Source organism: Athene noctua, chromosome 25, assembly GCF_965140245.1.
Source record: "Athene noctua chromosome 25, bAthNoc1.hap1.1, whole genome shotgun sequence".
In the NCBI taxonomy this organism is placed as follows: domain Eukaryota; kingdom Metazoa; phylum Chordata; class Aves; order Strigiformes; family Strigidae; genus Athene; species Athene noctua.
Window position 1 is genome coordinate 7,527,324 of NC_134061.1, and position 24,256 is coordinate 7,551,579.

General features: G+C 54.8%; 1 protein-coding gene and 1 long non-coding RNA gene across 2 annotated transcripts in view; both read left to right on the forward strand.

Moving 5' to 3' along the window:
- Positions 1–24,256, forward strand: part of LOC141970164 (M1-specific T cell receptor alpha chain-like) — a 293,745-nt gene that overhangs the window by 107,821 nt on the left and 161,668 nt on the right. The window lies entirely within an intron of this gene.
- Positions 1,945–12,834, forward strand: LOC141970173 (uncharacterized). The gene is made up of 2 exons (XR_012635160.1): positions 1,945–2,076; positions 11,890–12,834. It is a non-coding gene; the product is annotated as an uncharacterized LOC141970173 (long non-coding RNA).

A 24,256-nucleotide genomic window follows, 5' to 3' on the forward strand; every position in this document is an offset into this window, starting at 1 on the left:
AATGGGGCTGCGTGTTCTTGCTCATCCTTCCAAAGTCAGGCTCTGGGTTTGGGTACGGGGTTGTACAACCCTGTCACATGTGCAGGTACCTGTGTCTGCAACTTCAGAGAAAAAATTTAAGATCAAAAACAAACACCAGAAATCCAGCAAACATGACCAAGATGAACAGCTCTCCTGAATCCTCCGTGTGCTACTTTTTTACCCACCCATATTACATTTGTGTCACTTGCACATTTCTCTCTTGAATTCCAGCGCTGAAACTTGTAGCCAGAAGAGGACAATGAGTTTTCCTCAAGGCTCTCACAAAAATCTGTTTCTGGAAGACGTCAGGGGAGGAGAAAGTCTGAGTTTTAGTCTTTACCTTTGCCCTGGCCCATACCGCCCACAAAGCCCTGAATGTGCCTGTGAGTCTTCCACTGAATCACAGAAGGGTGGAGGCTGGAAGCCACCTCAGGAATTCATCTGGCACAAGCCCCTGCTCAAGCCGGGCCACCTACAGCCGGTTGCCCGGGACCATCTCCAGACAGTTTGTCAATCCCTCCAAGCATGGCCACCCAACAAGCTCTCTGGGCAACCTGTGCCAGTGCTTGGTCACCCTGAGAGTGGAAAGGTGTCCCATCAGGCTGCACATGGCCCCTTCCCTGTCACCAGGGGTGAGCTCATCAGTGCTGAGCAGAGGGGAAGGATCACCTCCCTGAACCGCTGGCAAGACTTGGCCTGATGCAGGCCAGGACACCATTAACCTTCTCTGCCACAGGGGCACATCGCTGCCACATGGGCAAGCTGTTGGGCACCAGAAGCGTCGGGGCCTTTCCTGGGAATGTGCTTTCCATCTGGGCAGCCCCCAGCCTGGTCTGGAGCAGGGGCTTGTCCCTCGCCGGGTGGGGGACGTGGCTCTTGCCCTGGCTGAAGCGCAGGAGGCTCCTGTCAGCCCCTTCTCGGGGCTGTGGCGGTCCCTCTGGGTGGCAGCACAGCCCCTGTGTGCCCCGGTGCCCGCGGGCAGGGCCGGGGGTGAGGCCAGGGCGGGCTGGGGGCCCGGGGAGGGTCCTGCGAGGGGATGTGCGGGCCGACAGCCCGTCCCTGGCGCTGGGGCTGGAGCAGGGCCCGGGGCCAGCAGGGGCCCGGCTGCGCCCGGCCGAGGTGCCGACCCCCTTGGGCAGGGCTCGGCAGGGCGACAAGGCGGGCCAGCGCCGGAGCCGCGCTGGGAGCCGCGGGCCAGGAGCCTTCGGGTGCCGCCGGCCCTGCCCCGTGCCCCCCCTGCTCCTGCTCCTACTCCTGCCCCTTCTCCTGCCTCTACACCTCCTCCTGCCCCTGCTCCTGCCCCTGCCCCTGCTCCTGCTCCTGCCCCTGCTCCTGCCCCTGCCCCTGTCCCTGCCCCTGCCCCTGCCCCTGCTCCTGCTCCTGTCCCTGCCCCTGCCCCTGCCCCTGTCCCAGCCCCTGACCCTGGTCCTGCTACTGCCCCTGCCCCTGCCCCTGTCCCTGCCCCTGCCCCTGCCCCTACTCCTGCTCCTGTCCCTGCCCCTGCCCCTGCTCCTGTCCCTGCTCCTGCCCCTGCCCCTGCTCCTGCCCCTGCTCCTGCCCCTGCTCCTACCCCTGACCCTGCATCTGCATCTGCTCCTGCTCCTGCCCCTGCCCCTGCTCCTGCCCCTGCTCCTGCCCCTGCTCCTGCTCCTGCCCCTGCCCCTGCCCCTGCCCCTGCCCCTGCCCCTGCTCCTGCCCCTTCTCCTGCTCCTGCCCCTGCCCCTGCCCCTGCCCCTGCCCCTTCCCCTGTTCCTGCTCCTGCCCCTGCCCTTCCCCTGCTCCTGCTCCTGCCCCTCCCCTGCCCCTGCCCCTGCCCCTGCTCCTGCCCCGAAGGGGCCGCGGCCCCGGGGCGCCGGGGCGGGGCTGTTGGGGGCGGGCAGAGGCGTCGGCGCTGCCCCGGCGAGGGGCCGAGCCGGCGGGGCGGGCAGGAGCGGGCCCGAGCGCGGCTCCGCTCGGCTCCTCGGCGGCCCCGGCCGGCCCCGGCGCGGCAGGGCATGATGGCGCCCGGGCTGGGGCCGTGGCTCCTGGCCTTGGCCTTGGCCGCGGGGCCGGCAGGTGAGAGCCGGGCGGGGCGGGCAGCGAGCCCGGGGCCGGGGAAGGAGGCCGAGGCCGAGGCCGAGGCGGAGGCCAGGGCGGCTTTGGGGCCGCGGCTCGGGGCGAGGGCCGGCAGCAGGCGCGGCTCAGCCCCGGGGAGGGCAGGCGGGCGTTGCCCCGGGCGCGGGGCTCGGCCGGGAGAGAGCGGGGTGGCGGCTGTGGCTGTGCCGGCCCGGGGGGCTTTGCCGGGGCGGCGGGGGAACGGCCTGGGGCCGTGGGCGCGCCCTGCCCGGCTGCCTGCGCTCTCCGTCCGCAGGGCTCTGGGCGCAGATGAGCCTGCTGGAGGCCGGCGGAGGGCTGCGAGCGCCCGGGGACTCCGTGCTCCTCTCCTGCCGCGGATCCGGCTTCACCTTCTGGAGTTACTACATTTTGTGGTACCGTCAGACACCCGATGGCAGACTCGAGTGGGTCTCCTACATCAGCCCCTCGAGTACTGCAAAGGAGTACGGGGCAGCGGTGCAGGGCCGAGCCACGGTGTCCCGGGACAATTCCCGGTCCGAGTCATCGCTGTCGCTGCGTGCCCTGGGCCCCCGGGACTCTGCCCGCTACTTCTGTGCCGTTCGCACGGGGACAGGAAATCCAGCGGAGCTTTAACACAAACCTGCTGGGCCCCAGATGGGGGAAGCTGTGGCAGAGGAGGCGATGGGGCCGCTCAGGCCTGTTGCCAGGGCCAGAGGGGCCATCACTGGGCACCGCAGCTGGTCTGGGCCTTTCTGCGGGAGCTGCTTTCCCAGCACTGCCCATTTCCGTCTCCTGAGACCCAAACGCAGTGCTTTACTGAGTGGAGGATGTTCAGCGTACTCGTTCTCGGTCAGCCAAGCGGGCCACTCTGTCTCCCTGCATCCCATCTCTTCCCTCCCTTTCTGGCTGCTCAGGGGTTGGATGGGCTCAGTTTTCACTGGATGAATGGGCCCAAAGAGTTTTGCTGAAGGGAGTTAAATCCATTTGGCAGCTGTTCAGAAATAGTGTTCCCCAAGGCTCCGTACTGAGCCCCGTGCTCTTTGATATTGTCGTGGTTTAAACCTGGCCAGCAGCAAACACCACACAGCCACTTGCTCACCCTCCCCTGACCGCAGGATGGGGGAGTGAATTGGAGCGGGAAAGGGAGGCTCGAACTTGAGATAAAAGCAGTTTAATAATTGGAATAGAATGTAACAATAACAATAGAAAATACTATCGGGTAAAGCACGCTGTGACTGCTCACCGCCCGTTGACTGATACGAGCCTGTTGCAGGGAACCCTTTATTTGCAGGACGAGGCTGTGAGACAAGACGCACACCAATATGGTTAACAGTCAAGCTCCAAAGTTTATTAGAAAATCAAGTCCTTATATATTCTTGTACATCTAAAAATAACAGCAAATTCTTGTGTGTTGCCCTAGCGCATGCTCATTTCAAAAACTCATTCCTCTCAGCACTTTCAACAAGGAGTACTAACCGCGCGCAGCCAGCAGATTAGTTTCTGCTTTGTTGTTCCAAAGAATCCCTTCTTATCTGTTTCTTCCCTAAGAAGCACAAATTTCTTTGCTTTCAGCTGTTAGTCTTCTAACACAAGTGCGTCATTAATTTAGACGTTGTTCATCTTCTAACCTGAATGCTGATGACACTTTTACATTGTCCATGACTCAGAAGGTTCGCGACCCAGCATACACACCCACCCGACCCTGTTCCCGGCTGGCGATCCCGAAATACCGAGATCCCGTCATCCCAATCCCAGAAGTGAGAGAGAACCCCCTCCTTCCCAGCCAAGCCTCCTGTATATCCTGAGCATGACGATACATGATCTGGAGTATTTCCTTGGACAATTTGGGTGCGTGCTCTGGCTCTGCTCCCTCCCAGCTTCTTGTCCAGCTGCGCACGGGCAGGACATGGGGAGTTGGAAAGTCCTTGATCTCTCAGGAAAAACTGAAAACATCAGTGTCTTCTCATACCAAATCCCATGCTGAATCCAAAACACAGCATTATTCTAGCTACTAAGGTGGAGAATTAACTCCATCCCAGCCAAAACCAGGACAAATACCTTCATCAATGATCTGGACGAGGGGGTTGAGTGCACCCTCGGTAAGTTTGCAGGTGACACCCAGCTGGGCAGGAGTGTTGATCTGCTGGAGGGCAGCAGGCTCTGGAGAAGGATTTGGAGAGGCTGGAGAGATGAGCTGAGGCCAATTGTATGAGACTCAACAAGGTCAGTGTCTGGTCCTGCACATGGGTCACAACAACCCCCTGCAACGCTACAGGCTTGGGCAGAGTGGCTGGAAGCTTCTTGGCAAAAAAGGACCTGGGGGTGTTGGATATAATTAAATGATGTGTAGAGGTGGCACGTGTGTTATTATCAAATTAAATGACATGTAGAGGTTAGTGCTGGGCTTGGCAGTGTTGGGTTAATGGTTGGACTCGATGATCTTAAAGCTCCTTGCTTCTGTGATTCGATGATTCGGTGGGGCACCCAAAGCACTTGGGCTTTGGCAACACCATGGCCTGCTTCTATTGATTCCCCGTGGGTATTTGTGTGAGGCGGCGAGAGAAAATCAGTGATGGAAGAGCCCTGCTTTTGTTTCAGGCGCACTTCAGGGTGATGAGATCCAAGCGACGAGGTCTGCAGTGTGGTGGCGAGCAGGGAATAGTGGGAGCTTACGATGCACTTACAGCTCCAAGGCCTCCTATCTGTACGTGGCCTGGTACCGGCAGCGTGCCGGTGGAGTCCTGCAGTACTTGCTGCAGAGCAAGGGCCGGGGAGGCTCCTACAGCCACACAGCCCCTTTTGCCCGCCAGAGATTTTCCGGCCAGGCTGACAAGAGCTCCGGGACGCTGATCATCACGGGGCTGGAGCTGGGGGACAGTGCGGTCTACTACTGCGCCCTGCAGGGACCACAGTGAGAGAGACTTGGGCTGTGCCTGAACAACATCAGCTTCCTCCTCCCCTGCCGTCCCCTGCGGCATCTTCACAGGGGTCAGGGCCCATCTCAGTGGCGAGTCAGTGAGTGGACTGTGCCTGGGGTCAGAGGAGGGACACCTCTCAGGGTTACTCCTCGAGGTTGAGAGAATCCATATCATGTCAGATACTCGGTAAGTGCATTGGGAATGAGCGTGCTGGGAGTTTGGGATCTTAGCTAAGGGATATAAAGGATGGAGTTCACACACACAATCCTTTAGAAATAAACCATTGACCCAGTCTGGGACTAGAATTGTATCCAACCCCACCTGGACTCCTCTCTGAGAAGGAGTTTAGAAAGCAAGCGGGTCCTGTCTGAGTGTCATGACTCGACAGGAGGGTTTGTTCTTTCTGATACTGTCCTATATGTGATAAGAATGAGGTGAACCTTGCCATTGCATCCAATTAAACCACTTGCATTTACCGTCAAAATTTGTTCAATCTCTGTTTTATATCAATAAACATATTGTGACTTCTCTCTTACGAGTGAGCGGTGTCACTCCATTTGTGACAATGCATCACCGACAGCAGCTGCGCTTGGGACTGCACCCACCAGACTCCTGGCAGAGCCCTGCAGCCTGTGGTGTTGCAGCATCCTTTCCCATGACTCCAGCACATCGCTTCATCCTTCCAGACACACGTCACCAGCTCTGCAGACCCCTCCAGGAACCAGCTCTCCCTGGAAGTGCTCTTGCTAGCAGCTGCAGACACGGTCACCTGTTTCTGCAGCACCAGGGAGCTGGAAAAGGGCCCAGTGCTTGACACACAGGCAGGGCCAGGGCAGAACTGGAAGGAGGGGGGTTAAATCCAGCCAGGTCTTCTGTGATTGCTGCAAGGCAAGTTTCTTCCCAGGTTTCTCAAGACTAGTCTGGTCTGGCCTTTCCCAGAAACAGGCACAGATGTGCTGCAGCAGCAGCAGCAATAGCAGAGTCTCCCACAACCACCCACAAACCCATGAACATGTCCTTTACCATTTAAGGTTTAGCAAACTTCAAAAACCCACACTATACATAATATAATTCTACAGAAGTCTAAAAATAATACAGCAGTTACAGTTACTGTGTGAGAAGTGTAGGCTGGCTTCACTGCTGATAATTAAGGCATATGACTAAGCATTACAAAATAAGGAAAATAACTCCCTGAGGGGCTCATCACTTCAGTCCTTGAAGACTCTCTCGTGGTTACACATGTTATTGACATCTCTGCATTCTCTGCTTCTGCACTTGAATTTGCCAGGTCCAGAGCCCTGAATAATGCTGCTACAACTTGCTTCATCAGAGCTGTCCAGACAGTCTGTCACGGCACTGCACTGCCTACTCTCACGGATGCAGGTCCCATCTTCCCATCTGAACTGGTCTGGTCTGCAAGGCAGAGAACAGCAGTTGACTTCATCACTTCCATCAAAAACATCATTAAGAACAAAGCCATTTTCAGTTGATTATGTGGTGTGCCCAGAAAATTCTCCCTTCTTTGTTTTTAAATCAAGGCCTTCAGTGTACTGACCATCAGAAAGGTTTAAAGTTTGTTCTTTTAGAATGGACCATGGACGCTGCATCACAGTGTCAGCACCTTCTGTAAAAAACTGCCTCTTTTGGTGGATGGACGATCGCTGGCCGAGGGCGCGGTGCTAGACAGGCACAGGCGGTCACTCCGCGGTGGGGGGGCTCGGGGAGGCCCGGGGCTGCCGCTGCCAACTCCGTGCCTGCAGGTGGGGGGGTGTGAATGCTGAGCACAGCCGTGAGCGATTGCCTCCAGTACAGCTGTTGTGAGTTTTGAAGCCCATCCTCATTAATGCTTTTCTGGACTTCTATAATAACAGAATAATGCCAGTCCTTCCCAACGTGGCTGACATCCTGGTTCATAAGTTACAGGAGCAACGATCTTTCTGGCCATGTCCATATCCCCTTGAGCCAAGGCTTTTGCCTCACTTTTACCCACGGATCATCCCCAGCTAAGGGGAGGACACCGGCCAAGTTCTCTTTTAGGTTTTGCAGGGTCAGGGTCTAAAGGATTATCACAGTCGAAAGATCCAGCATATAAAGCTTGCTGCAGGGGTGCAGAACATGTGTCCTCACCCTCTGTGTCCTCAGAAAAATCTATCAGCAAACGTCCCAAAGCTTGGGGGTCTGCCGGCAACTTTGGAGAGTCTCCAGCAGTGCCCTCTTCAGCAGGTAGTGGACATGTAGAAGGGGCTGGTGGCTTTTCTGGGGATGTCTCAGCCACAACTGCAGGATCTGTCAGAGAATCGGATCCACTAGGTGAGGTGGCATCGGCTGCAGCTGCTGGGGCAGTCCCATCACTTTTTAACTGTTTCAGGGAATCATTTACCAGTTGCCATGTAGTTAAAGATGATGCAGCAATGACCCCATTCCTTTTGCCCCAAATGAGGAAAGTGTGTATCACTTTTTCCTGATATTTGATTCCCATCTTCTCCAGAATTCTTATCAAAATATATAAAATAGACATTTTCTCTGTAGAAATTTTTGCCCCCATCTTAGTTCCCAGCTGCTCAACTTCTATCCAGGTGCCTTCAGTTAGCGGCCAAAACACTGAGTCAGAGTCGTCTTCTTTCGTTCTTCAGGGCAGGGGCTATCTTCTTTCTTTATTCCTCCTTTCCTTCTTACAATAGTACCTACTTGTGCGCTTGTTAAAGCTCTTCATAATTAGCAAATCAGGTAACCAGTTTAAAGCAATTTAGCTTAACCAGATTTAAAGCCTTCTACAGTAAGCCAAAGTGTCTTGGTGGATGAGGAGAGAGTGGACGCTGTGCATCCTGAATTCAGTTACACTTTCTGCCCGGAGTTCCCCAGAAAGGTCAGAGACAAAGCTACTCACTGTGGACTGGAGAAGTGCCCAGTGACATGAACTGTGAAGGGTGCATCTTCCTTGCTCCAGCCTTTTCCCCTGGACGCTCAGACCTGGGATCCCCGAAGGACGGTCTTGCTGGTAAAGACTGAGGTGAATAAGGCATTCAGTACCTCCGCCCTTTCCCACGGCCTGTGTCACCGGGTCCCCCACCCCATTCAGCAGTGGGCCTGCATTTTCCCGGGCCTTGTTTGTCCATACAGGCCTCCTGGCACTTTTACCTGGCTCCTTGCTCGTTGGCCTGGACTGTGCTTGAGCCCAGCACTGGTGACACTGGGGACTACTGTGTCCACTCCTGGGCTCCTCAGTACAGCAAAGACATGGTCATACCAGAGCAAATGCAATGAAGGGGCGTGAAGATGAGGAAGGGAGAGTCTGACATACCAGGAGAGAATGAGGGAACTGGGTTGGTTCAGCACAGAGAAGAAAATGCCCGGCCGGATTTGTCAGTGTGATGTGTAGTCTCCACTCCTGAAGATCTTCAAAACTGATCTGGACAAGGCTGTGGGCAACCTACGGTCCCTAACCCCAGTAGGCAGCTGAGCCCCACGCAGCTGCCTGTGGAGTCACCCGCAGTAAGTTGGGGGGGAGAATCAGAAGGGTAAAAGAAGAGAAGACTTGTGTGTGGAGATAAAGAGACTTTAATAGGAAAAGTCAAAGCTGCACACACACACCGAGCAAACAAAGGAATTCATTCTCTACTTCCCAGTGGCAGGCAGATGTTGAGACATTTCCGGGCCTTCATGAAACGTAATGGTTACTCAGAAAAAATAAATGTCGTAACTCTAAGTATCACCCTTTCCCCCTACTTTTCCCCAGATTTTATTGCTTCCCATGACTTCATGCAGTACGGAATAGCTCTTTGTCTAGCTGGGGTCAGCTGTACAGCTGGGGGACAGCATGAGAAACAGAGAAGGCCCAGGCACTGCACAGGCGCAGTTCAGCTGTGGGAATTAAGAATTGGTGGTTAGCAAAATGTAAAGTGACCTTGAGGTTAGAAGAATGATTGTGGGAAACTGAGTCAGCATCATGTAACACCGTGTTGACTGGAAAACCGCAGTAAAAACCACCCCCCCGCAGAGTGTGGTGAGCATGTAACAATAAACAGACAAAACCTGAAGGGCACCAGGATGTAAATATGAAAACAAACCTATGTAAACAGGTGGGAATAAATTGGAAGCTTGCACACGTGCAGCAGTATTTGCTCTTGGAAATGCCCCCCCTGCAACAAACTGGTGTGAGTTTGTCATTCTTGTGTGTGTCGCCCCAATCCCGGCTGCACCGAGACTGACAAATGCCGCCCCGTGTGAGCTGTGCAGAAAACTGAAGAAGACGGTGGCGTGCTCATCTGTGACGGAGGAAAGTGGTGTCCAGACTTCAATATTCATTCCACCGGCAAGTACCAGAGTGCAGTGCCTGGCTTTGGGAAAGCTGCCGGCTCATAAAATTACAGAGGGGGTTTTCTTTAACTGCCAGACAGCAGCGCCTGGCTGAGGGAAGCTGCTCACATAAAGTTTTTCTTCTCTTTCTCTTAAATCATGAGGGGTTTTTTCTTCCTTTCTCTTTTTCTCTTTTTTTTTTTTTTTCATATATAATGGGGTCATGGTTTTCTGAGGAACAAAAGCACTATATACAAGTTCTAAAGCAGTTATTGAGGACTGCCTAATATTCAGTAACAGATGATCAGCTGCATGAGTTACTGCACTATATCTGTAACTGTAATCTGTAGTATTGTAAATGGTTCCCGATCAACAGAGCTTTTGATTTAGCATAATGGTGGAAGGTTGGCCAGGAGTTTAAAACTGATGAAGACCTGGGCAGTGCATTTCTGACTCTGTCGTCCTTCCACGGTGAGTGATTTACACGGCTTTAACCCACTGACAGGAGAAATACCAGAACCTGTCAGTACCTCGTCCCGACAGGAGAAAGAACTGACTCCTACTACCCACGCCGGCAGAAGCAAGCGGGGATGAAAAGGTTAAAGATGAGGAATTACAATCAGTACCTTCTGATCTTCCACCTCCCCCACTGAAGGCATTCCTGGTGGAGATTCTGGGAGGAGGATCTAGGCTAGAGACATGTCTTAGGGAGACACGAAATAGTGGGGACTCTGTGGTGTTTCTGGTAATTTTAAGATCCAACCAGCAGCAGTGGCAAGAGCCCCGGCCATACCAGGTTTTTAAAGAACTACGTAAAACACTAATGAGGATGGGCTCAAAACTCCTTTACAGCAGCTATACTGGAGGCAATCGCTCACGGGTATCAATTGGTCCCATGGGATTGGTTGGCTCTTATAAAACCGGTATTAATGCTGGCACAGTATATTCCATCTGGAAAACCGAGGGTGTACTCAGTTTCTCTGTACTCAGCATTTGTGCCCCCCACCAGTGTGGATTTGGCTGCAGCAGCCTTGGGCCTCCCCGCGACCCCCCCACCCCCCCGTGGGGCGATTGCCTGTGGCCGAGCTCAGCACTGCACCCCCGGCCCGCGCCCGCCCGCCTCCTCCGAACACCAAGAGCGGCAGTTTTTATAGAAGATGCTGACACTGTGATGCGCCATCCTTCGTCTGTCACCGTGAGAAATAAACTGATTATGACTGCCCCACTGGCATATAAAAATGTAATCATCACTTAGTATGTGATTAACAAGACAGGAAATCCCTTTTCTATTGTGATAGAGAAAATACAGCAGCTGGGTGACCTTGGAGAGTGGGGCCCTCGAGGGAGTGCAGGGAATGGAGACACTCGAGACAGTGAAACCAGGAGTTGTCCTAAGGTGATGCTTATGGCTTTGGGAAAAGATGACATGTCTCCTGAAAATAATTGATAGTGTTCCAACAGACGAGCTGTGGTGCATATATACCCAGAGAGGGCTGAATAAACCTAGCAAGAGAGTGCAGAGCTCTAAAACTAAGGATCCAGGGACAGGTCAGCCTACAGCGCCCCTTCTCGAACCTCAGTGGGAGCCTCCATCTGCTCACGGAGGGGCCCCATGGGTGGATCAATGGCTCCAAGGCTGAGAGAGGATTGGGCACCGTTTTCTGACTTGTACCCTTTGCAGGAGGCAAGGCAGGGGAATCAATATAATGGTCCCCACAAACTGTAAATGCCCTGATTGATGATGGAGTAGAAGTTTCCTTAATATGTGGGAATCACAGGAAATTTAAAGCACAACCTGTAATTATCACAGGTTTGGAAGGAAAAGAAATTGAAGCTGTACAAACACAAATAGAAATGAAAATAAGAAATCTCCCAAGACGATTGTATTCAGTCACGATTGTCCCCGTTCCTGAATATATGAAAGGCATAGACATTCTAAAAGGACTAACGTCAAATCTTTCTGACGGTCAATATCCATTTGGAGTTAAACCCTGTATCCATGCCAGACCTGTTACGGTTGGTAGAGTAAAAATGCCTCCTGTGCAGATTCCAGCTGCAACATATTTAAAATGAACCAATAGCGAATTCAGGGAGCACATGAAGAGATATCACAGATAATTAAAGATTCGTTAGATGTAGGAGTGTTAAAGCCAAGCACCAACAGCTTGGAACAATCTGATTGGCCTCTCAAGAAAAGTGACGGATCCTGGAGAATGATGGTGGGGTTTAGAGACGGAAGGTGGCAGACTTATTCTGCAGCAATGGGAGATTCGGCACAAGACAGGTATTCTTCATAACCCCACAGAACAGGCAACAGTCAAATGTGCACATGCTACAGTGAAAGCCTTGATTCTAAAACAAAGAAGGGGGAATTCTCTGGACACACCACATAATCAACTGGCAATGGCTTCATATACTCCTAAGTTCTTAAACAGAAATTGTTTTGCCTTGACCACAGCAGAACATCATTTTAGCACCACAAAAGACTCTGCAATTAAACCACGGGTCTTGTGTCAGGATCCCAAAGGAGACCCAACCTGGAGAGGGCCAGTGGATCTGCTCGTGTGGGGACACAATGCTTGTGTTTTATCGCCCACAGGTCCTCGGTGGATAGCGGCAAGGAAAGTCAAGCCATATCGTGAGCTGGAAGGAGCAACCCTCCAGCCCGATGCCACAGACCCCTCGGCTGAGGATGCAGGAATCGACAGGCAGGCTACCTTCCCCTGGGAACCCGGCGACTGCAGCTACCACTTGGAGGAGCCTGAAACAACTACAACAGAAGGCACGGGGGCAGCAGTGGGGTCCCCATGTACCAGCAGCAGTAACAACACGCAAGGGCCTGGAGCATCTTGGCTTCCTCCTTGAGACGCAGAGAATCAGTCATATCATCTGAATGTTGCAATAGAACATTGTATGCGGATGCCCCCTGTGTGTATGTCCACAGGAGGAGGGGGTGCATGTGTGCAGCTGCAACAGCACCTGCAGGTTAGACCGTCTGTGCAACTCACCCGTGTAGTTTGCTGGCTGGAAAAGACACACAAATAGCATGAAATGTTTGTAGGTTCTGTGCCAGTTTTCCACCACTGTGTACTTCATTGCTATTTAAAACTGTACTCCATCAGCTCTAACGGAAGCAATAGTACTGGCCGATATCAGATCATCATCACAGATCCTCAATATTTTTGTTGTCTATCTATGGCCAATGTATCCAGCCATAAGCTTACAGCCATTGTTTCCTTTGAGATGTAGATCTGAATTTGTAGTGTTAAGGCCTGAATAATAGGCCTGAAACAAGCTGACCCTAAGATGAACTTTATAACTAAACATTATGCGTTACTTGTTTTTGTTAATCAGTAAAATCTGTATTAACGTTAGCATTAATGATTAGTATTTGATCATTAACAAAATATATAGGCTTACTGGTCTCTGCTGAAAGATGTAGCTTAGACAAAATGTAGTTATTAATAAGGATGAAATGCGGTGAGAATGTGTATCCAACGTTTTTTGTTTAGCACTGTTAAAGATTAAGAACCCAAGTGTTTGTCCTTGTTAGAAACTGCCTTGATTTTGTTCCCCAAGGCCTGGCCAGGCTCTGGGTGGAATCCAACAGGAGGATGAAACCCAAAGTTTCTGCTCAAGGAAAAGTGCCAGTTCTTTTGGCTTGCTGATTTGGATATATGAGGCCGGACCTGCTTGCAGAGACTTCGGATGCCTCACCTACGGATGGACACATCGTGTAGGATTTCCCACTTGCAGGGAAAGGCTCTGCAAATCCTCCCTGCAACCGGGGCTGCCCAGCGACTGCGGGTCTGGATATTAATCCCCCAGCGTTTAGTAATGATTAGGTGCATCTGCCTTGTTTTATTATACATAGTAATAAGCAAGTATATTATTCTGTACTTTTCTTACTGCTTATTTCTGTAGTACTTAGTTATATCCTTTAATTATTGATAGTGAAATCAGCCTCCTTTTTTAACTCTGATGTCTGAGTTAAACTGGCATCCTCGATATTAATGCGTGATGACATCATGAGAGAGTTAGGCAAAAGTTTATCATGGCTCAACCCTAGACAGTAATTTGCATGTCTGAACCTACAGATGTGGGTTTTAGCAGGCCTGGGATGTTCGATTTCTTTTACAGCATTTGCAATCCTGCGTCACGTATGATGCCTCCTGTCCAAGATGCGGAAGGCTGAAATGAGACTGGTTGCAATGATCGTCATGGAAACGAAGGTATAGGACAAAAAAGGGGGAGATGTGGGAATTAAGAATTAGTGGTTATCAAAATATAAACTGGCCTTGAGGTTAGAGGAATGACTGTGGGGAACTGAGGCAGCATCATGTAACACCATGTTGTGTGAAAAACGGCACTAAAAACCACCCCCTGCAGCGTGTGGTGAGCATGTAAGCAATGAACAGACAAAACCTGAAGGGCACTAGGATGTAAAACAAACCTATGTAAACAGGTGAGACCTTGCACACAGTGCAGATTCATTTGCTCTTGGCAATGCAATGCTCCCTCTTCAACAAACGGGTATGAGTTTGTCTTTCTATTGCACATCGCCCCGATCCCGTCTGAACTGAGACTGAAATTCAGCAACAGCTGAAATATCGGTGTGGTAGCAACATGGTATTGATCAGCAAAAAACATGACTGCCCATATAAGCTGCTACGAAGGAAATGAAATCCATCCCAAAGGGAACATTAAAGCTATACTTGACCACATTGTTTGGAGCAGGAGCGTTAAACTAGAACTCTTCAAGGGGTCCAATAGAGTCACAAATTTTCTATACTCCTAGGAAGAGCACTGGCTTCTCATGTGCTCCCCTTTTTGATGCCCTTTCTGGGGAGCCTTAAGGACAGCATCAGGCCTGATGGGCAGCCAGAGCTTTGAAGAGGCAGCTTTGGGGGCTGGAAAAGCTCTGGGACTGCCCCTGTGTCCTGCTTAGGGGAAAACCTCTAGTCTCTCCTCCTCACCTCATGCACTGCCAACGAGTTGCCATGTGCCCCCTGCAATTCCCTGGCAGGGGCCTTTGGGTGGCTGTGAGGGAGAAGGGGAGAGCCTCTGCCACTCATTTCCCAATGGAATTGCATCAATCCCCGCCACTGTGTCCAGGACCCTGCCCCCAGCACCAGGCTGTGGCCAGCAATAGGCCTCTGTCTCCAGGAAGCAGCCAGTCAGCCCGTCAAATGGGGCTGCATGTTCTTGCTCATCCTTCCAAAGCCAGGCTCTGGGTTTGGGTACGGGGTTGTACAACCCTGTCACATGTGCAGGTACCTGTGTCTGCAACTTCAGAGAAAAAATTTAAGATCAAAAACAAACACCAGAAATCCAGCAAATGTGACCAAGATGAACAGCTCTCCTGAGTCCTCCGTGTGCTACTTTTTTACCCACCCATATTACATTTGTGTCACTTGCACATTTCTCTCTTGAATTCCAGCGCTGAAACTTGTAGCCAGAAGAGGACAATGAGTTTTCCTCAAGGCTCTCACAAAAATCTGTTTCTGGAAGATGTCAGGGGAGGAGAAAGTCTGAGTTTCAGTCTTTACCTTTGCCCTGGCCCATACCACCCACAAAGCCCTGAAGGTGCCTGTGAGTCTTCCACTGAATCACAGAAGGGTGGAGGCTGGAAGCCACCTCAGGAATTCATCTGGCACAAGCCTCTGCTCAAGCCGGGCCACCTACAGCCGGTTGCCTGGGACCATCTCCAGACAGTTTGTCAATCCCTCCAAGCATGGCCACCCAACAAGCTCTCTGGGCAACCTGTGCCAGTGCTTGGTCACCCTGAGAGTGGAAAGGTGTCCCATCAGGCTGCACATGGCCCCTTCCCTGTCACCAGGGGTGAGCTCATCAGTGCTGAGCAGAGGGGAAGGATCACCTCCCTGAACCGCTGGCAAGACTTGGCCTGATGCAGGCCAGGACACCATTAACCTTCTCTGCCACAGGGGCACATCGCTGCCTCATGGGCAAGCTGTTGGGCACCAGAAGCGTCGGGGCCTTTCCTGGGAATGTGCTTTCCATCTGGGCAGCCCCAGCCTGGCCTGGAGCAGGGGCTTGTCCCTCGCCGGGTGGGGGACGTGGCTCTTGCCCTGGCTGAAGCGCAGGAGGCTCCTGTCAGCCCCTTCTCGGGGCTGTGGCGGTCCCTCTGGGTGGCAGCACAGCCCCTGTGTGCCCCGGTGCCCGCGGGCAGGGCCGGGGGTGAGGCCAGGGCGGGCTGGGGGCCCGGGGAGGGTCCTGCGAGGGGATGTGCGGGCCGAGAGCCCGTCCCTGGCGCTGGGGCTGGACCGGGCCCGGGGCCAGCAGGGGCCCGGCTGCGCCCGGCCGAGGCGCCGACCCCCTTGGGCAGGGCTCGGCAGGGCGACAAGGCGGGCCAGCGCCGGAGCCGCGCTGGGAGCCGCGGGCCAGGAGCCTTCGGGTGCCGGGGCGCCGCGCTCCCAGGGTGCCACCGGCCCTGCCCCGCGGCCCTCCCCGCGCCCCCCCCTGCTCCTGCTCCTGCTCCTGCTCCTGCTCCTGCCCCTCCTCCTGCCCCTGCTCCTGACCCTGCCCCTGCTCTTGCCCCTGCCCCTGCTCCTGCCGCTGCCCGTGCTCCTGCCCCTGCTCCTGCTCCTGCCCCTGCTCCTGCTCCTACCCCTGTCCCTGCTCCTTCCCCTGCCCCTGCCCCTGCTCCTGCCGCTGCCCCTGCTCCTGCCCTTGCCCATGCCCCTGCCCCTGCCCCTGCTCCTGCCCCTGCCCCTGCCCCTGCTCCTGCCGCTGCCCCTGCTCCTGCCCTTGCCCATGCCCCTGCCCCTGCTCCTGCTCCTGCCCCTGCCCCTGCTCCTGCTCCTACCCCTGCCCCTGCTCCTTCCCCTGCCCCTGCCCCTGCTCCTGCCGCTGCCCCTGCTCCTGCCCTTGCCCATGCCCCTGCCCCTGCTCCTGCCCCTGCCCCTGCCCCTGCTCCTGCCGCTGCCCCTGCCCCTGCTCCTGCCCCTGACCCTGCTCCTGCCCCTGACCCTGCTCCTGCTCTTGCCTCTACCCCTGCCCCTGCTCCTGCCCCTGCCCCTGCTCCTGCCCCTGCCACTGCCCCTGATCCTGATCCTTCCCATTCTCCTGCTCCTGCTCCTGCCCCTGCCCCTGCCCCAGCCCCTGCCCCTGCCCCTGCTCCTGCCCCGAAGGGGCCGCGGCCCCGGGGCGCCGGGGCGGGGCTGTTGGGGGCGGGCAGAGGCGTCGGCGCTGCCCCGGCGAGGGGCCGAGCCGGCGGGGCGGGCAGGAGCGGGCCCGAGCGCGGCTCCGCTCGGCTCCTCGGCGGCCCCGGCCGGCCCCGGCGCGGCAGGGCATGATGGCGCCCGGGCTGGGGCCGTGGCTCCTGGCCTTGGCCTTGGCCGCGGGGCCGGCAGGTGAGAGCCGGGCGGGGCGGGCAGCGAGCCCGGGGCCGGGGAAGGAGGCCGAGGCCGAGGCCGAGGCGGAGGCCAGGGCGGCTTTGGGGCCGCGGCTCGGGGCGAGGGCCGGCAGCAGGCGCGGCTCAGCCCCGGGGAGGGCAGGCGGGCGTTGCCCCGGGCGCGGGGCTCGGCCGGGAGAGAGCGGGGTGGCGGCTGTGGCTGTGCCGGCCCGGGGGGCTTTGCCGGGGCGGCGGGGGAACGGCCTGGGGCCGTGGGCGCGCCCTGCCCGGCTGCCTGCGCTCTCCGTCCGCAGGGCTCTGGGCGCAGATGAGCCTGCTGGAGGCCGGCGGAGGGCTGCGAGCGCCCGGGGACTCCGTGCTCCTCTCCTGCCGCGGATCCGGCTTCGCCTTCGGGAGTTACGCTATTTTGTGGTACCGTCAGACACCCGATGGCAGACTCGAGTGGGTGTCCACCATCAGAAGCTTCTCGAATACTGCAAATGACTATGGTTCAGCGGTGCAGGGCCGAGCCACGGTGTCCCGGGACAATTCCCGGTCCGAGTCATCGCTGTTGCTGCGTTCCCTGGGCCCCCGGGACTCTGCCCGCTACTTCTGTGCCGTTCGCACGGGGACAGGAAATCCAGCGGAGCTTTAACACAAACCTGCCGGCAGAGCCACTCGCCTGCTCCGAGCGTGACATTGCAGGAGAGAAGGGAGCAGTGGACGGCAGAGCCGAGCTCAGGCACGGCCCTTCCCCACGTTGTGTCTCGGGGTAGATGGGGACAAACCTCTAACACCAACGTGCTGGGCCCAGCACAGGGTGCTCGAGGTTTACAGCCGACATGTGCCGAGGTGCACAAGGCTTCTCAAGGCTAGTCTGGTCTGGTTTTTCTCAGGACCAGCAGAGATGTGCTTCCGCAAGAGCAGGAAGTGTCTCCCACAAGCACACCCAAACACACAAACATGTCCTTAACCTTCTTTCTTTTGTCTCAGTCTCACCCATAAGTGAAAGCTACAGGCAAAGGTTTTTTCTAGGAATAAGCACAGGGAGCATTAAAGAAATAACATTAGAACATTTAAAAACACAGATAAATAGAGTTTTAAAACCTAATGTTTTTCAGGGAGCCCCAGAGTTGTGTGAGCATCTTTTCCCATGGCCATGAGGAATAGTCTCTCCACTCTGTGCTTGCTGTTGCTCATGTGTGTACACTGAGGGCCAGCATGGAATATTTTGGGGGAACGCCAACAAGGAGGCAACGGAGGGTGCCCTGTGCCAGAACAACATTCTTTCCGTCCATGGGCTTGGATGCCGTGGGGAACCCGATATGTCCTCCCACGCTAGGGCAGCTCCGCGTGTCCCGGTGCACCACAGGTCCCCCTGGCCCTGCATCCCCCTGCTTCTTCTCCCAGTCTCAACCTCCAGTTTCAGTGGGTTCTTCCACCCTCTCCAACACACTTTTGCCACCCGTGTGCTGGGGATCCCCTCCCTAAGGGGCCATGTTGGAGCACCCATGAAAAGAGAGGGGAGGGGAAGGGTCCTTTCAGTCAGTTGAGTCACAATTGTCCCCAGAATGATGGCACCAGTCAAGACAGTGACACTTTATCAGGGCCCATTAGATATCGCATCCCATGGCTGAAAAGGTCCAAGGGGGAGCTCTGGGTTGCTGCTGGGGAGGAAGAGAACAGAGACAGGAGTGTCCCTGCTCTTTTGAGGAGCTCCAACAGCCTGGTCCCTGCTGAGTCCTGTGCACGTGAGTTTTGGGGGATGAGCTTGAGGGTGTGAGCCTACACATAGACCCCAGGGCTTCAGCACCAGGCATGTCCCAGATCTCTCCTGCCCTTTGCTGCCTTTGCTGCTGGTGGGGTCTGGGAGGACTTTGACGGGAAGAAGCAGCAGGAGAAGTGTCAGCATGAAGGAGCAAGAGGAGGAGTAGGGTGCATGGGCAGAGTGGAGGGAACAGAAAGCAGAACCTGTCTGCCTAGGGGTGCCCTGTCCAAGCGGAGCTGGGCTCAGAGGGGTTCCATGCAGGAACAGCAGAGTAGCAGCGAGGGACGTGGAACCCCTGGAAGGAGAATCTGGCACCCCCAGGGCCAGCTGTGAGGTCCCAGCAGCACCCTGCTGTCCTTCCTGAGAGAGAGGAAGGTTGGGGGTGGCCCCACAGCAAGACCTCACCTTCTGCTCAGCAGTGGTTTTCCTGCCAAGCGAGCGCTCTGTCCTGGCACCCTGCAGGGTGAGAGACAGCCGGGAGTGCACCCACAGCTTCAGCTGCTTCTGCTCCTCCAGCCCCCGCCTCTCGCCTTCATTGTTGTCCCAGAGCAGGGAGGGACTGGCAGGGACCAGGAGTGAGTGCAGTGACAGGCACAGGCAGGGACGATGCGGGCAGAGCTGTTCTGCAGGCAGAGAGAAGCTGGAGAGAGGCGAGGCAGAGCGGGCCTGGCCCTGTGGACTGTCACGGGCGTGGGGTTATGGCTCCTCGTAGGTAAGTGAAAGGAGGGGTGCTGCTCCCCCCGGGAGCTGAGCAGGCCCCTGTGCTCTGCTCTGCTCTGTGGGGCTGTGCTGAGCGCTGGCAGCATGACGGCCTGGGGCTCGACCTCCTCCCCATCCCAGCGGGGCACCGTGGGAAGAGGCCTCCTCCTCTTCTCCCCCCGAGTTAGGCCCCTCAGCCCAGCCCGCCTCCTCTGCAGTGTGGGGACAGGCAGGCACCCACCTGCTGCTCCCACCTCGGGGGGCCTAATGCTTTGCCCTTGGGCTGGACACTCGGCTCATGGGGCACTGCAGCCCATCTTGCCAAGGCCTGGTTTTAGGTTGGCAGCACAGGGCCCAGGCCCCACTTGTCTGGGAGAGGTGCTTGTCCCTCCTGTGCTCATTCAGAGCAGGTTCAGGGACAGCACAGTGGGTCTCTCACCATTCCAGCTTGGCAAAGCCAAAGGGATTTGTCTGCCGTGGTGCAAAACCTTCCTGCTTTGAATGGGAAAATCAATAAATGTTCCTTGTGTGAGAGGGAAAAGGAGGGAGGGAAACATGGTGTCTCTCCCCTCGAGAATCCTGACTGCTGATACCAGCTCTATTCCTCTGCCCATCTCTGTCAGCTGGATTCACGGAGAATGATTTAGTCCCCCTCCAGTTCCAGTGCCATCACAATGCCCCCACCAGCGTTGCCCTGACCCTTGCTGAATCTTGGTGTGATCATGGCTTGTTCTTCCTCACTGCAGCAGTCACTGGCCAGGTGGCCTTGGAGCAACACATCAGGGAAGTGACCGTGCGAGAGGGAGATGGAGTCACCTTCCAGTGCAGCATGAGTGAAGACCGTATGAGCAGCTACGACATGTTCTGGTACCGGCAGGGGCCACGTCACTCTCTGGACTGGATTTACCGGGAGGGGGATGCCTATGGAGAAGGTTTCCAGGGTCGCTTTAAGGGAACAGTGTTGAGCTCCCAGAACAGAGCCACACTGCAGATCCAGGCAGCCAAGCAGGGGGATGAAGCAGTGTATTACTGTGGTGCTTGGCACACCGTGGAGCAGCTCTGCAGCACAGTGCTCAGAGAACCCACTGACAGGGAATACAGATCTCTCAGCATTTCTTCCTGGCAGCTGTTAAGCAGAAGCTGGTGTCACACAGTGGCAGGTGCAGGTGTCACATCCTGCTCAGATGAGGGAGACAAGTGACTCAGATTCGTAGATCCCCATGGAGTCATTAATGGTGATACAAGTCTCAAAGTCCAGCCTTTTATTAACTTCCCACAATGGGCTAATTGGATACAGGATAATTGGCTACGTGTGTAACGAGTAGTGGCAAGCAATACAGCATGTCTTGTATTACTTCATAGTAGTGAAGGAAAAGGGGAAAGAGGGAAGGAAGGAGATGGAGGGAATAGAGAAATAGAGATCACCGGTCTAGGTTCCTGCATTGATCCTGCCAATGAGGGTTCAAGGAGGCATCTGTCTTCTTGGCTTCACTTCACTCTCCGGGCACCCCCACCCCTTAAACCCCTCAATTTATACATATGCCTTGGGTCTGTCCCCTAGGTCGACCCTCGTAGCTACATATCCTGTGATGGGGAGGGGTAAGGTGTTTCATGGGATGATGTAATTAGCATGAACATGTTAGTCTTCATTAGCATATTAAAGGGTGTTAACTTTAATATTCATTTTGTGGATAATGAAGCAAAGGATGTTCATGGGAGAGATGGTCCTTGGAACTCAAACAGGTGTCCCAGAGCAGAACTGTCCTGTCCCCACAGGGCTCCCCCCTCCAGCTGCATCCTGTGGCATTGGGGCAGCCTGGTCAGCTTCGACCTCCACACTATCCACCCTGGGACTACAAGTGTTTGAGACATTCCTCAGCTCAGAGGGATTCCACTCCCTGCCCCTGCCCCAATTCTTTATCTTTTTCTCAGGCTGTTTTTCTCAGTCTTTGTTTCTCACAGGCCTCTTTCTTTCAGGAACTATTTTTGCAAGTCCTCTCTCACAGCAGAACCAGACCTTGGGCATGCTTGAAGGAAAAGGCAGTGAAGGGAGGTGTGTTTGAAGGGCTGAGACCATTTATGCTGCAGGAGGGTCTGTTCTGGGCACTGCAGAGGTGTGTGGTGAAGTGCAGGTTAGTGGACATTGCCTGGGCTCCTGTCCTGCACGGCCCAGTTTCCCCTCCGTGGCCTGGCTGCAGAGCTGTGGGGTCAGGGAGAGGCGGTGCGGTAGCTCCCAGCAGTGCTGTGGCGGATGGAGCCAGGCTTTTAGGAAAGAGAGATCGGCATGGGTGACATTGTGGTGGGTGCCTGCTACAGATCACCTGATGAGGAAGGAGAAGCAGACAAGTGTGGTGGGCTGACCTGAGCTGGCCACCAGGTGCCCACAATCCACTCTGTCAGTCCCCCTCCTGAGCAGCACAGGGGTATGGGGAATGGGGGTTGTGGTCAGTTCATAACACAGTTTGACTGCCGCTCCTTCCTCCTTGTGCTTTTCCCCTGCTGCTGTGTTGGGCTCCTCTCCACGGGGCCACAGGTCCTGCCAGGAGCCTGCTCCAGTGTGAGCTCTCCACAGGGTCACAGCTTCCTTCAGGGCACATCCACCTGCTGTGGCTGGGGTCCTCCATGGGCTGCAGGGTGGATATCTGCTCCACCATGGACCTCCATGGGCTGCACGGGGACAACCTGTGTCACCATGGTCTTCACCAAGGGCTGCAGGGGAATCTCTGCTCCGGCACCTGGAGCACCTCCTCCCCCTCCTTCCTCACTGACACTCAGCGTTGGTTTGAGAAGTGGAAATCCTGCTTAAACAAGTTTAAAGTCTTCTACAGTAAGCCAAAGTGTCTTGGTGGATGAGGAGAGAGTGGACGCTGTGCATCCTGAATTCAATTACACTTTCTGCCCGGAGTTCCCCAGAAAGGTCAGAGACAAAGCTACTCACTGTGGACTGGAGAAGTGCCCAGTGACATGAACTGTGAAGGGTGCATCTTCCTTGCTCCAGCCTTTTCCCCTGGACGCTCAGACCTGGGATCCCCGAAGGACGGTCTTGCTGGTAAAGACTGAGGTGAATAAGGCATTCAGTACCTCCGCCCTTTCCCACGGCCTGTGTCACCGGGTCCCCCACCCCATTCAGCAGTGGGCCTGCATTTTCCCGGGCCTTGTTTGTCCATACAGGCCTCCTGGCACTTTTACCTGGCTCCTTGCTCGTTGGCCTGGACTGTGCTTGAGCCCAGCACTGGTGACACTGGGGACTACTGTGTCCACTCCTGGGCTCCTCAGTACAGCAAAGACATGGTCATACCAGAGCAAATGCAATGAAGGGGCGTGAAGATGAGGAAGGGAGAGTCTGACATACCAGGAGAGAATGAGGGAACTGGGTTGGTTCAGCACAGAGAAGAAAATGCCCGGGCGGATTTGTCAGTGTGATGTGTAGTCTCCACTCCTGAAGATCTTCAAAACTGATCTGGACAAGGCTGTGGGCAACCTACGGTCCCTAACCCCAGTAGGCAGCTGAGCCCCACGCAGCTGCCTGTGGAGTCACCCGCAGTAAGTTGGGGGTGTGAATCAGAAGGGTAAAAGTGAGAAGACTTGTGTGTGGAGATAAAGAGACTTTAATAGGAAAAGTCAAAGCTGCACACACACACCGAGCAAACAAAGGAATTCATTCTCTACTTCCCAGTGGCAGGTAGATATTTAGACATTTTGATGCCTTCATGAAGCATAATGGTTATTTAGGAAAGACAAATGTCCTAACTCCTAATATCACCCTTTCCCCCTAATTTACCTCAGATTTTATTATTTCCCATGACTTCATGCAGTACAGAATATCTCTTTGTTCAGTTGGGGTCAGCTGTACAGCTGGTAGGCAACATGAGAAACAGAGAAGAGCCTGATGCTGCATAGAGAGGTGCTGTTCAGCAATAGATAACATATCGGTGTGTTGTCAATACGGTTTAGGTCAGCAAAAATTGCAGCTGCCCATAGAGGCTGCTATGAAGGATATTAACTGCATCCTGAAGTGATCATTAAACCTGCACTTGCTGACCCTGCCTCGACTAGGAGGGTTAATGTGATGGTTTGACTCTGGCTAAATGCCAGGTATCCACCAAGTCGCTCTATCACTTCCCCCCCCCCCCTTCCCTTTGTTTTCTCAACAGGGTAAAGAGGGGAAAGAAGATAAACTAACCCTTGTGGGTGAAACAAAAGCAGTTTTAATATAAGCAAAGCGAAGCAAAAGTCCGCGCGCGGAAGCAAAAGCAAACAGATTTATTCTCTACTTCCCATGGACAGGCGATGTCGGGCCTTCTCAGGAGCAGGGCTCCAATACGCGTAGTGGTTGCCTCGGAGGACCAAGGGTGACCCCACCCCCTTCCTCCTTTCTCCCAGCTTTATACTGAGCAGACGTCACATGGTCTGGAATATCCCTTTGGTCGGTTTGGGTCAGCTGTCCTGGCTGTGTCCCCTCCCAAGATCTTGCCCACCCCGTTCCACTGGGGAAAATATCAGAAAGAGCCTTGGTGCTGGGTAAGCCCTGCTCAGCAGCAGCCACAACACCAGGGTGCTGCCAACACCCTGCAGCTCCCAGCATAAACCACAGCACCGTGAGGGCTGCTATAGGGGAAAACCGATTCCAGTTCAGCCAGACCCAATACAGTCTCCACCCCTTATTCCATACCATTTACGTTATGCCCAGGTCCCACATAATATTCATTTATCTATTCCATAAGCTTTCTTCACTTCTTCAGATGTTCAGTGTCTTGGCTTCCATCTGTCAAGACAGATGCTCAGGACAGAAGTATGCTTGACCGTTGGACTCCAGCACCGGCTAGGTTTGGGTCGTCATTGCACGTGTCTGGTTCACTCTTCATCGTTCCTACTTCCTCCATCACTTCCTGCAACATACAACTCATCCCACAGATTACTTTCCCCCCAAGGTTAAATGTTCTTGAGGCACACACTGAGTAGTCCCATCCTCCCGCATTACCCACCAAGTACATCCAGGTCCCTGAGCAAAGACAATCCCACAAGTGGGCTTGCCTTTTCCCAAGGGAGGAGCAATCCACACTGCCTTCCCCAGCCACCTCCCTGTGTGTACTACGGGGACCTTATCTCCTCCCACAGTATGAAGGGGGTTTGTTTGGGCAGGCC